Source organism: Carcharodon carcharias, chromosome 14 (assembly GCF_017639515.1).
Source record: "Carcharodon carcharias isolate sCarCar2 chromosome 14, sCarCar2.pri, whole genome shotgun sequence".
NCBI lineage: Eukaryota > Metazoa > Chordata > Chondrichthyes > Lamniformes > Lamnidae > Carcharodon > Carcharodon carcharias.
Window position 1 is genome coordinate 135,936,940 of NC_054480.1, and position 14,221 is coordinate 135,951,160.

Sequence of the window (14,221 nt, forward strand, 5' to 3'; positions counted from 1 at the left end):
CTTGTTTGAACAGTGCAGATTTGATGGGCCGAAGGGCCTTTTTCTGTGCTGTAGACCTCTATGACTCTATGACTCTCCTTTGCCTCCACCTATTGCTGGCCTTCTATCCAGCTTCACCTGTTCCACCACCCCCCTTAAACAGTATATATTTTACCACATTTCCATTTCCCTCTAGCTCTAAAGAAATCATATAGATTCAAAATGTTAACTGTCTTTCTCTCCACAGATGCTGTCAGACCTACTGAGTTTATCCAGCATTTTTTGTTTTTGATTTAAACTGTGGTGTTTCATTTCTAATTGTAGTAAATAGTTGCTAGAGATTTTAAAATATTTAATTATTTTCTTTGTTTTACTTTCTGCCTTTTTTCCCTCTCTTATTCCAATCTCTCTTCACTCTATTGCCTTGTCCATTTTTCCTCTTACTTCGAACTCAATCCTCATATTTCACTGGTTAAGAAGGTAAGCCATTAGTCCAGACATTAATTAGGTTCCCGGGAGCTTCATTGCCCTCACCATATCAGCTCCCACTTCAAATCAGTTATAAAACCAACATTTTCAAGGTGAAGGACAAGGGTGAAAGTCTAACTGACAGAGTACACTGCGAAGATGCTGCACTCCAGCAAAATCTGAGTTATAAAATTGTTTTCGCTTTAGTTACAAGCTCATAGTGCCAGCAAACTGTAACAGGCATGTTGTTGCCTGAAGGGGAGCAACTATTTTGCTAGTTAAAAAGTTCTGGTATCCTGAAAGCAATTCACCTAACATTTTGATATCTATCTGCTAATCTATTATAAGGAAGTCTTAACAATGCACTTAGAAAAGCATAGTATGATTAGAACAAGCCAATGTGGTTTTACTAAAGGGAAGTCCTGTTGGACAAATTTATGAAAGTTTTTTTGAGGATGTAACTAGTAGGGTAGATAAAGATGAACCAATAGATATAGTATGCCTGGATTAAAAAAAGACATTTGATAAGGTGCTACACAAAAGGTTAATAGGCAAGATAAAGGCTCATGGAGTTGGGGGTAATATTTTAGCGTGAATAGAGGATTGGTTTCCAGATAAAAAGCAGAAAGTGGACAAAACAGGGCTTTTTCAGTGAATAGTGGAGTGCTGCAAGCATCAGTGCTGGAGCCTCAGCTATTTACAATCTATGGCCAGGATTTTCTGGCCCCCCTCGTGGCGAGACCCACCGCAGGAGATTGGCAGCCCAGCCAAAGTCCATTGACTCTCAGCAGGACCAGATGATCCTGGTGGCAGGCAGGGCCAAAAAATCCCGCCCTATGCTAATGACTTACATGAAGAGACAGTGAATAATGTATCAAAGTTTGCCAATGATACCAAGCTAGGTGGGAAAGTAAGCTGTAGGGAGGATACAGAGAGGCTGCAAAAAGATACAGATGGCTTAAGTGAGTAGGCAACAAGATGGCAGATAGCGTATAATGTAGGGAAGTTATTCACTTCAGTCGTAAGAATAGAAAAGCAGATTGTTTTTTTAAAAAAGGTGTGAAACATGTAAGTATTGATGTTCAGAATGACATGGGCATGCTTGTACAAGGAACACAAAGTTAGCATGCAGGTGGAGCAAGCAATTAGGAAGGCATGTGTGGTTTGGAATACAAGAATAAAGAAGTCTTGCTGCAATTGTACAGGGTTTTAGTGAGACACATCTGGAATAATGTGTGCAGCTTTGGTCTCTGCATTTAAGAAAAAATATACTTCCAATGGAGGCAGTACATTGAAGGTTCACTAGATTGGTGCCTGGGATGATTGACTGTTCTATCATGAGAGGCTGAGTAAACTCGGCTTATATTCTCTGGAGTTTAGAAGAATGAGAGATGATCTCATTGAAGCCTAGAAAATTCTGAAGGGGCGAGATAGGGTGAACGTTGAGAAATCATTTCCACTGGTCGGTGAATCTAAAACAAGTGCATAGTCTCAGGATAAGGGGCAGATCATTTAGGACTGAGATGAGGAGAAATTACTTCACTCTAAAGGGTGGTGAATCTTTGGAATTCTGTACACCAGAAGATTAAGGATGCTCCATTGTTGAATACATTTAAGGCTGGGATAGACAGATTTTCCATCTCTCAGGGAATTAAGGGATATGGGAAGCAGGCGGAAAAGTGGAGTTGAAGCCCAAGATCAGCCATGATCGTACTGAATGGCAGAGCAAGCTCAATGGGCCATTTGGTCTACTCCTGCTCCTATTTCTTGCAGTTCAGCAACTCCATCATTCCATTGATAAAGCCATCAACATAATTAAAACATACAAAAGCACTTAATGATTTGGGAATATAATTTGAAAAAAAGGGGTGAAATTCCTCTCTAATTAATAAAGGAAGAATGCCGATTTCTCTGGAATTAGCAGTCCAGGATAAAATCATGCTAACGTGCTGCTTTGAAACATGCAATTTCTGAAAAAGCAAATCATTAATTTTGGAGAATTGTCTGTTTTCCATTTTGTGCTAAACAAGATGGAACTTTACAGACTCAGCTTCAAGCCCAGGAAATTGGATATATAACAGCAATTTGCATCTATATAGGATCTTTCATGAAGTAAAGGATCCCAAGGTGCTTCACTAGTGTGTTATCAATATACTTGAGAAAGGGGAAAAAAATCGTAGTGCAATGAGGGAAGAACAGGGAAATGGGATGTCTTGAATAACTCTTTCAAAGAGCCAGTGCAGGCATGATGGGCTGAAAGGCCTCATTATATGCTCTACGATTCTATGAACTTTAAGAAAAAATCCCATTATATTGCCAGAGAAGTGTGGGTTTCACCAGCATCAAGACTAAAGCAGTGGCCAACAAATATGGGTACCTGACTGCTATTCTGACCATTGGTTAGTTACACAACCAGAGATACAAACTTGCATTTGTCTAAAATTGATCACAATCTAAATCCATTCCAAAACACTTGGCAAAAAATGATTTTTTTTTTGCTTTGAAGCACAATGTATGGGAAAATGGCAGTCATTCCCAAAACACCATGATACCCCACATACAGCATTGACAGGTTAATTTATTTTGCGACCAAGACATCTTCATGAAGACGTTCTTCAAGAAATATGACATTCTTCAAGAAATGTAATGGGATCATAGCATCCACAAGAGGACGGAGAGTCTTCCTTGGTTTATCACCTCTCCCAAGCAAAAGGTCTTCAAATGGTGCACTGAAATTTAAACCGAGAAGCTCTGAAGTGGGAGTGGAACCTATAACTTTTTAAGCATGAAGGAGTACCACAAACTCAGCCAAGTTGACATCACTGAAACAGTGTGGCTTTATGTAATGCATAAATATGGTTGAATAAAAGTATGTTTCAAGAGGCTTGACAGACTCTACAGGTGCCAACCCCTGCACATGCTCAGTCAGGCAACATTCCAAGAAAAGCAGGACTATTAAAACATTTGAATTTATGCTATAAGACAGGGCAATGCTGTTAAAGTTGCTTCAATTGCAACACATATAAGGGTAAGAAGACTGGAGGCAGTCAGACTAGAGATATCACTGTGTTTATTTTGGCAGCTGGTGGCCTCCTTTGACAATCAGAGTTTATACTAATGTGAAATCAAAATCTATGCTGTGGAATTTCAGAACCCCCGCCAGTAAAGCTTATTACTATTGGGTCATATTTTGTGTAATGATTTCACACGTTGTTTCTGCTCCTATTTCTTGTCACAAAGGTAATGGCCAATTCTCAACGGGGAGGGCAAAGTGTTACATTTGCGTGTCAGTCCTCCATGGTTCAGCATTTTAAAAAAGATGCTTGTTGCTGCCTTCCATTTTATTTTGTGCAAAAATTCAGTCAATGTAAAATTTACTTCAGAATAATAACACTGGAGTACAGGTCCAGTACATACACTTCGCTCTAAGCACAGTGGAATATCTAGGGATGAAACTAGTCTATACCAGCAGTATGAAACAGGCTCATAAAGAATCAGCAGCCAATTTCCTCACTGTGCCAGTTATCTTGGAAAATATTGCCGAAATTTTTAACTTCCAAGCAAGTAAAAGCAACAATGAATCTAGGAAGCGAGTCTCCAAAAATATTCGAATTATCATTCTGTGAGCTTCAGTGGAAAGAAGATCAGGTGTAGTGGAAAAAAATCAGCTGCTGGCTCACACTGAGCCCACTAGAATGGATCAATTACATCCCTATTATCCTGAACCCAAATGGAAATTTCTTCCTCTTAAAATCCATCCAGCTCTACTGGCCATTTCTGTTGTCCATTAGCTCTCAAACTCTGCCAGTGTTTGATTCTTGGGGTCTCTCTACATTGGACAAAGAGTCACTGAAAGATAATGATCAAGCTTTGTGTCCATTAGAGTCTGATTTACACAACAGACATCTTTCTCACTGATGACATAAGGAAGGATTTGATACATTTGTTGGAGACTCATTTCAGGTCAACATGGCCTCAACACACTGAAAGCAACAGGGACTGATAAGGGTTTAAAACACAGGTGCTGAATGCTAACTAATCCATAGGTCTCAAACAAAGAAATCACTGCATGTTTCATGTACAACAACTAGTCTCAGTTGCTGACACTCCTGATTTGAAGCCAGGAGTTTGTATCATTCAAGACTGCCACCAGAAGTTGAATACATATAATCTAGGCTGACATTCCAGTACAAGAGGAGGTGATACGTCCTCAGATCTGCTGCTTTCCCAGATGAGGTACTATACCAAGGCCTCATCCATCTATCCTAATGCTCCAGGTGGATAAAAGAGATCTTCTGACACCTTTGCTAAGCATTATACCCTGATCGATGTTCCTGCTATAATCAAAACCACCCAAAGAAAGTTAACTGGCCATTTATGTTGCTGCTGTTTCAGCGGTGTATAAGAGCAATTCCTAAAATTAATTTTTTTATTTATTCGTTCATGGGATGTGGGCATTGCTGGCTAGGCCAGCATTTATTGTCCATCCTTAATTGCCCTTGAGAAGGTGGCGGTGTAGGTGTATCACAGTTAGGAAGGGAATTCCAGGATTTTGATCCAGTGACAGTGGCAGATACAGAATGCTATGGGACATTTCTAAGAAAGACAATAGGCGCTACATAAATGAAAATCTTTTTCATCAAATTCTAAAGGCTAGTATCAATCCTACAGTTCAGCACATGAAGGTAATATCATTTAGTTAGAGTTTTTTCTTTAAATCTAAATATAAAAATGGTTGTAATGAGAAATCTAGGTAAAGAACATAAACCCATTGACCAAAAATGCATGACAGCACCATAATTGAAAAGATTTTGAAAGAAAAAATAAGAAATAATACTTTTGGGATACCAGAATGGGGTTTTTTTAACATTGGGTGGAATTTCCCATCCCACCCGCAGCAGATTTCGTGGCGGGCGAGAGCGGAGAATCCAGCGGCCTGTAAAAAGCCAGAAATCCACCGGCGTAAAGACAGCTTGCAATTCTCCCATTGGTTGGTTATCCTGCCGACTAGTGACGTGAATGCCATTTGCATTCATTAACATCTCATGAATGCTCATTAAAACAGCTGCTCGCTGGAACCTTGCCCAGCCTTCCAATCTTGCGTCACGTCAGCAGGAAATTACATCGGCCTCAAAGCCGTCTGAAAAGGGCTGGCGTTCACAGGTCAGACCTCGGTTCACTTCGAGGTTCGTGCAGCATACGTAGCCAATCTGCCATGGCGCTGTGCCAGTCATGATGCGATGAACTCCACTCTGCTGGGGGCTGTAGAGTTGGTCTGCTCCTGCTCTTTGTCTACATTGTCCTGAAGAACACCTCTGTGCTGTGGTGCTCGTGCAGGGCTCCACTTTCAGAAACTAGCACTTCAACCGGGGGTGGGGTTGATGAACACAAGGTGGGCAACGGGGAAGGAAGGCCAGAGAATGGCAGGCAGGGGGAAGGGCAAACATGAGGGAGCATTTCTGGGGTGGTCCTCTGATCCCTTGTTGCCATAGGAGTGAACAGGAGTCTGCTTAGAAAGAAAGGAGGAAGACCCCCTTATGATGAAAGCCACTAATAGCCAATAGCTTCATTAGCACTGTTAAAGGGCTACTCAGAACCCAGTGGCTTCAGATCACAGTCGCTGCATCTCAACAGTAACATATAGGAATTTAGAGTTTGGGAATGCAGGCAACAGTGAAGGAGGCCCAGCTGTATCACATATGGCACTCCACCAATGTACACCTGTCACCTGCTCACCAGATTTGACACTCTTAACTGGCCAAAGGGCATCTACACATTGACCATAACTTCATCTGAAACAGATGGAAATGTGTTTGTACTCGAAAGAGTTACACATTGACCATGTTGTGGTTGTTGACAGTCAATCATTTCAGTTCCAGGGCATCACTGCAGGAGTTCCTCAGGGTAGTGTCCTAGGCCCAACCATCTGCAGCAGCTTCATCAATGACCTTCTTTCCATCATAAGGTCAGAAGTGGGGATGTTCATTGATGATTGCACAATGTTCACCATTCACAACTCTTCAGATGCTGAAGCAGTCCATGTGCAAATGCAGCAAGACCTGGACAATATCCAGGCTTGGGCTGACAAGTGGCAATTAACATTCACACCACACAAGTGCCAGGCAATGACTGTCTCTAACAAGAGAGAATCTAAATTTTCCCCTTGACATTCAATGGCATTACCATCACTGAATCCCCCACTATCAACATCCTGGGGATTACCATTGAGCAGAGACTGAACTGGACCAGCAATATAAATACTGTAGCTACAAGAACAGGACAGAGGCTAGGAATCTTGCAATGAGTAACTCACCTCCTGACGCCCCAAAGTCTGTCCACTATCTACAAGGCATAAGTCAGGAGTGTGATGGAATACTCTCCATTTGCCTGGATGAGTGCAGCTCCAACAAAACTCGAGAAGCTTGGCACCATCCAGGACAAAGCAGCCCGCTTGATTGACACCCCATCCACAAGCATCCACTCCCTCCATCACTGACAAACAGTGGCAGCAGTGTGTACCATCTACAAGGTGCACTGCAAAATCTCACCGAGGCTCCTTAGGCAGCACCTTCCAAACCCACGAGCCCTACATCTAGAAGGACAAGGGCAGCAGAGCTCAGTGACTTCACATCACAGTCACTGCATCTCAAGAGTAACACATAGGAATTTAGAATTTGGGAATGCAGACAATGGTGAAGGAGGGACAGCTGTATCATATATGACATTCCATCAACGAACGTCTGTCACCTGTTCACTAGATTGACACTCCTAAAAAGCCAAAGGGCATCCACTCATTGACCATGTTGTGGAGGTTGGAGGTCAAGCATCTCAGTTCCAGGGAGTTCCTCAGGGTAGTGTCGTAGGTCCAACCATATTCAGCTTAATCAGTCTTGGAGGAATGCAATGATGACCCACTGTCACTGGGCCAAAGTCCTGAACATCCTCCCTAACAGCACTGTGGGTATACCTGCACCACATGGTCTGCAGCAGTTCAAGAAGGCAACTCCAGGCAATTAGGGATGGGTAATAAACGCTGGCCTAGCCAGCGATGCCCACATCCCAAAAATGATTTTTTAAAAAACCGATTGGTCATTAATATGCCACATCAGAGATTGGAGCACAGAGCTAGGTTGGGTCACTCATTTCAATTAAACTTTAGCATCCCACACAGGGTTCAAGATGTTACATATTGGTGATGCCATCTTGGTCACCTCGATGTGTGTGCCAGTATCTCAGGGACAAGGTGGCATCAGCCACTATGCAAGTAAGAAAAACTATGGATCCTTACAGTTCACATTTGTTTCATCTTTTGAGCTTCACTTTCTTACCCCTTGAATCATTAATGTCTTCAATGTTTCCTTTCAGAGAGAAGGCAGAAGCACATATGGTCCAGAGCTCAGTGCTGCCTTTGTCAGGCTCCTAATGCAATGGAGGAGGCGAAGGAGGGAGAGGTGACTCCGCGCACAGCTCCAGCATGAGGGACATGGTCAAGCAGAGCCAGAGCATGAACAGGAAGGTCAGGAGGAGAAACCTAGACAATGGGATGAACTCGCCAGACCCAAGGTTTATTGTAGAACAGTCTCCTATTTACAAATGAGTGAGAGGCAGTGCCGTGCATGTCTGAGCTTGTCCCGAGCTCATGTACATCACATACGCCACGTTCTACATGAAGACCTGACGCCATGTGGAGTTGGAGGGTATCCCCTGCTAGTGGTTGCAGCACTAAATTTCTTTGCTTTTGCTTCTTTCCATAGATCCACAGGGGACCTGTGCGGCATCTCTCAGTTGGCAACACACCGATGCATAAAGGAGGTCACAGAAGCCCCATCATTATGTCAGGTTCGCTCTGGATGAAGATAGCCAGGCTGCGAGGTTCACTGGCTTTGCCACCATCTCAGGCTTCCTAAGAGTGCAGGGTGCAATAGACTGCACCCATGTGGCTGTACAGTCAACGCCTGTTGTGCGCCAGCTTAGCCTGTATGAAGAAGAGAGAAAGGCATGTGATGAGAAGGGATGGAGCAGAGGCTGGGTGAGTTGCATGTCCCCTGTGTGTGGTGAGCCCTCCCCAGAAAGGCCCGAGGACAGAGTGTGAACAACATGATAGATGGGATGGTGATGATGTCTCGGTGAGAGAACGAGTGTTGATATCTGTCCCCGGCCAACGATTGTGTGAGATCTCTGAAGAGAGAAGCCGTGTCAGTGCACAACGCCACGATGAGAGTTTGATATTGGAGGGAGTTGAAAGATGACTTACCCAGATGGAACGGATGAGATCATTCACCCTCTTCCTGCACTGGGTGACATTTTGGGCACGGTTGCCAACTGCGCTGACCTGCTCTGCGACGGCCTCCCAGGCCGGAGAGGTGAGGCTGCTGTGTTTCCTGCAGCCGTCCCTGGGATACAGGACTTGCCGGTGCACCTGCTCTCCTCTAATCAAGGCCTGGAGGGCCTGGTGGGTGAAGCGGGGGTGCTGCCTTCTTCTTGGGGGCTCTCGGCCTTCTGGCTGCAAGACATCTGTGCACGCGTCCGCAAGACAGGTGGGCTGGAGAGAGTGAGGTAACGTGTTGGACGGGCCTTTAAGTATGGACCTTTGACCCCGCCAGCTGACAGCGGGCGGACGAATCAGCTCCCGACCCACCAGGCAATTGGGCCCCGATACTCACCTGTATATAATTAATGACCCTCCAAGTTCTCATCATTCCGGCCAGCAGGGTGGACAGCGCCAATGCCGCACCTAGTCTCATAAATGAAAATTTCACGCATTGTGTCTCCTACCAACGCAAGATGGCCACCGATATATGTCTGCACATGCGCACATGGCCGCGCAGGCGCAGAATCCTATGTTGTCGTTTGCAGGGGACGCAGTGCCAGTTGGAAGCAATTTACTCGGTGTCTGAGTACCGCAGTGGGCGGGCAGTTGGGGTGCGGCCTCCCCGCAGTGGAGGGTTCTGATTCCAGGGACTGGAAGGGGCAGGAGGCTTCTGATCCACCCGGTGACGGCCCCTTTGCAGCTCCAGGGCTTGTTTCTACCAGCACAGCGCATTTAAGCACCAACAGGGCAGGCAGGTGGTGGAATACAGGCTTCATTCCACACCCATCCCTTCCGCGCCCCTGAGATATGCTGCTAACACAAGGTGATTTATTGGAAGAAAGGCACCTTCCCAAAAGAATGGGGAGGAAAAAAAGACAAGAAAAATGTTAAGGAAATCAAAGGGATAAAGAAAACTGTGCGACCCTTGAGAGCTTCTGCTACTTGCACTGTAAGCTTTGCGATTCCAGGGCTAGATATGGCTGTGCAAGCATTCTGTAACGCACTGCCCCCTATAAATATGGCACCCGTGCATACAACTGTGCATGCATGGGATTGCCAGCAAATGCAGCTATTTTTTAAGAGCCTGGATAAATTTATACCCGCGATTTGCAATCTGCCTGTGCCAGTTCTGATCGAGGTAGGCAGCATGCAATTTTGATTAATTAGCACTTGGCCAACTGCTCCCGTCTTCCTCATGCTGCCAGCTGCCTCTGTGCTCAGCAGGGTGGGCCAAGCAGCATTGTATGGAAACCATATGGTATCTTCTGCTCTTCTTAAAAGATGGGAAGTTATACACGAGGGCAGTGAGAGTGTTCCAGGGCTGATGGATGAGGTCCCAGAGGCCTTAGTGGCGGAGGTGGCATGAGGAGAGACACCCAAGTCTTGCAAAGGACCAGGAAGCCCTCAAAACCTACCCTTGGAAAGGATGGGGAGTAGGTGACCAGGGTGATCAATTTCTGATACCTGAGGACCTGGCGGTGTGGCACAAGGAGTCTAATGACCTCACATGGGTGGTCAAAGTCAGCGAATGCATCTTCACGTGACATCTTCTACTCATTCCTCCCTCTCACGCTGCTCAATGCATCATACTCCCATCACTCCCTGACTCTCAGGACTCGCACCTAACACCCAGGTACTCCGTCTCACCCTCACACACATTCCAATGCTGCCGGCCTCACACCCGCCTCCCTCTGCTTCCACGTGCCCCCCCAGCTATTCAGCTATGGCAGTAACATCACCCAAGCTCAGTGAGTGACAAACACAGAATTCTGCCCTCTTTCCTGCAAGACAAGGTGGCACACAATACAAAGGAGTGGAGCACAACCAGCAGGGGACAAGGACACCTGGATCTCTTTAGCCCTATGGAGGCGATGACTCTCAGCATCGTGGGGTCAACAGCAATAGAGCATGTGTCAGCCAAGAACATTGAGGGCGATCTTGTGTTCCTACCTTATGCCCCTTCTCAACTCCCAGCTCATCCTCATCCTTCTATCTGGCATAACGTGCAAGCTGCAGATGATGTGACCGTGGACAGCTTACATTCCACCCACCTCCCCCTCACCCCTACATTCCACTGCTGCTTTCAGGCACCCAACAACTGCTGCCTGCCCAGCCTCAGAGGCCTGAGGAGGAAAAGAGAGAGAGCTCAAGGACTCAGCAATAACAAAGAAACCCTGTCACTTGGAGCCACCAGCTCAGATATTGACACAGAACGTTCCTTGGAGGCTAGTTCAGAATTGGGATCAGCGCATGGTGTGTCATGCAAGCACGAGTAGGCTGCAACCAGGCCAAGGGTAAAAGACAGCTCGCTTGCAAACTCCCTGGAGAACGTGGTTGCGGAGGACCTCTGTTGCAGGGGACTTGGATGAGAACCTCAGTGGCATGGCCTACAGACAAACGATGATGAACGTGCAGATTAAGGTGCTGGAGGCATTGGCAGTGCTGCCAGGCAGCCTCCTGTCACTGTCAAGAAACATGGGAGAAACCAGCTCCAAGTTAGCAGAGGGTATAGCTCAGAGCCTGCCCTCTTGGTGGCTTCTAACCCACCTTCCTGTCATGCTGCAGGCGCAGAGGCTCCACCACCGCTGCCCCAAACCTGTTGCACAAGTCACTCTGTCATCCCCGAGGGGGTGCAGCCATCACTCCCTAGTAAATACGCCAGTACAGCAACAGCCCCTCCAAAAACACTTCGGAGCAACCCAGTACCTCCAAACACTTTGAAATAAGCAAAAGTTGTTAAAATGACCTAACCTGCAATTTGGGTGCCTGGCCCTTTAAGAAATACTAATACAGGAGCAGTTTTGCATTACCGTTGCATCAGCTGATTAGAGGGTGTGATGTTAGGATCACGCTGTGACTTCTGGAGTGCAGGGCAGTGCTTTGAAAATGCTACGCTGTGCAGGATACACACAAGAACTGGTTGATGGTGCCATGTACCCTGGCAAAGCAGTAACAGGTCACTTTGCATCCCAAAGTTCCAAGACAGTCACCAGCTGTGCTCTCTCAAAAGGGGCTTGCACTCAGGCTCAAAAATCAAAAGTGCAATGTTTTAGTCCCAGTTACTGTCCACTTATCATTTTGAGGACAACTTCCCAACACGGCCACAGAATCAATAAATTTGCCCAATATACTCTATTTGCAAATACTTCGAAAGGGCTTTCAGGTGCAAAATTTATTTCTGAGTGTAGTAATTTTGGTTTTATTTAGTGTGTAATATACATTTAAGGGGGATGCTTGTTAAGGAAGATCACTTGATCTTTAGTAGCCAATAGGAGGGTAGCGCGGGCCACCTTAGTTGGTAGTATAGAGATGGATTTGAAAGCACACAGGTAGTTGCTGCTGAGTTTACTGTAGATAAGCTTAAAGGAGAGAATTTTCTCCCCGTTTGGGGGGGGGAGGGGGGTTAAGCGGGGGCGGGCAGGCAGCTGATTGGCTGGACGTCGCCATTTTACATGGGCGGGCCAATTAAGGTCCGCCCAGTGTGACGTGCGCCCAGAAGCACTGAGCGCTCCCTGCGTGGGTGGGGGATGTGTGTGGAGTTGCCTGAGTCGAGGAAAGTGCTCTTTCAGAGCACAGAAATCTCCTCTGTGCCTCAGGGAGTTTACTTTCACTTATAAAACATGGAATAAAAAGGTGAAAAAAAATTTTAAGAACATGTCCCCTCATGTGAAACTGTCACATGAGCTGGAACATGTCCATTAATTTTATTTAAAATGTTCCAAATGCTTTAAAAACCATTCGTGAAACCTCACCCCGCCCGTGGATGAGGTTCCAGGAAAAATGCGAAGGCCGCCTGGGCTCTTTGCCTGCCTCCCCGCCAACTTTAAGCTTGGTAGGGCAGCTCAGCTAATTGCTCTATAGGCTTTTTAAGTGGTCTGAATAGGCCTTTGACAGTTTGACGGGCACGCAGCTGACTCGGGTGCACACCCGCCGAACTGAAAATCTAAATGACGCAGGGTGATGTCAGGAGGCCCGCCCAACGTCACCCGGCCTCATTTTACACCTCAGTGAGTGGGCCCCACCCCCACTCGCTAAGCCGAAGGTTCTACCCAAAGTTTCTGCCCAAGAAGTGCCTGTGGATCAACTCTACCAATAGCACCAACTCAGCCACCACTCAAAACATTGTGACAAGTAACAGAGCCCCATGGATAAGTTTACTTGCATGAGTATTGCCTAATGTTTATTTGCGTCGTTGAACGAGACTTTGGATTTTTGTCCTCGCTGATTTTTTGAGTGATAGGGAAACTAATCTTTAAAGCTGATTTTCTGTCGACCATAACCATTCTTAATAATAGTTGATTCAACTCAAAAGTTGAATTGTGGATTAGTGTGGCAGCATTAGAAAGGCAAGTTAAATACATCAGACTTGCACAGCAAAAAAAGATTCTGTCAAAAAGAGTCATTAAGTTAGAAAAAACAGGATAGAGAAATGATGCGAAAGAAGGGAGGAAGGGAGAAAAAGGAGGGAGGGCAGAGGAAGGTCAAGTATTTGTCCCCTTTGATTTCACATGGAACTGTATCTTCAGATTTAGCTTAGAGTTAGTATTACTGCAGTGAAGTTGCTCCTGGCACTTCATAAATGCAGAGCATGTGAACAGAAAACCATCAGAACCAGTAATCTCAAGGCAAAAGCAAAGTACTGTGGATACAGGGAATCCAAAATAGAAACAGGAAATGCTGGAGATACTCAGCAGGTCTGGCAGCATCTGTGGAGAGAGGACCAGAGTTAGCATTTCAGGTCAATGACCTCTCGTCAGAATTCAGACTATTCCGGTGAAAGGACACAGACCTGTGACATTAACTCTGTTTCTCTCTCCAAGATATTGCCTGACCTGCTGATGATTTCAAGCATTTTCTGTTTTTGTTTCAGTGCTCCCAAGGAGCTGGGATTCCAATAATTTATATAGATTTTTCTTTTCCCACCTATTTCCATTATTTTTAAATCTTGTATGCCCTGCTAGTCTTTCCACCCCACCCCCACTAGAGCTGTACCTTGAATGCCCTGCCCATCCATTCTTAATTAGCACATTCGTTTAGATAATATCACCACCTTCAACACTTCTTTGTTCCTTTGTCTGTGACATCTTTCGATTATCTGCTCCTATCACTGCCTGCTTGTCCCCACAACCACACCACCTCCCACCACACCCCCACTTCTCTCCACCACCCCCCCCCCCCCACCCCCACCCTCAGCCACCACCACCACCACCTTAAACCAGCTTATATTTCACCCCTCTTCTAATATTCAACCAGTTGAGGGGTCATGAGGACTCGAAACATCAACTCTTTTCTTCTCCGCCGATGCTGCCAGACCTGCTGAGTTTTTCCAGGTAATTATCTTTTTGTTTTGGGTGTTCCCCATGTCAGTCAAGGAACTCCCAAGTTCCTTTAAATTGAGCCTATGGTGAGGTTTTTATTTCACATAATTGCCTGTGTCTGTGCTTAGAAAGCTCTGTCTCTCCA

The 14,221-nt window shown here is 45.6% G+C and overlaps 1 protein-coding gene across 4 annotated transcripts in view; it reads right to left on the reverse strand.

The window, feature by feature from the left end:
* LOC121286971 (guanine nucleotide-binding protein subunit alpha-11-like) overlaps window positions 1-14,221 on the reverse strand; it is a 91,594-nt gene that overhangs the window by 70,460 nt on the left and 6,913 nt on the right. The window lies entirely within an intron of this gene.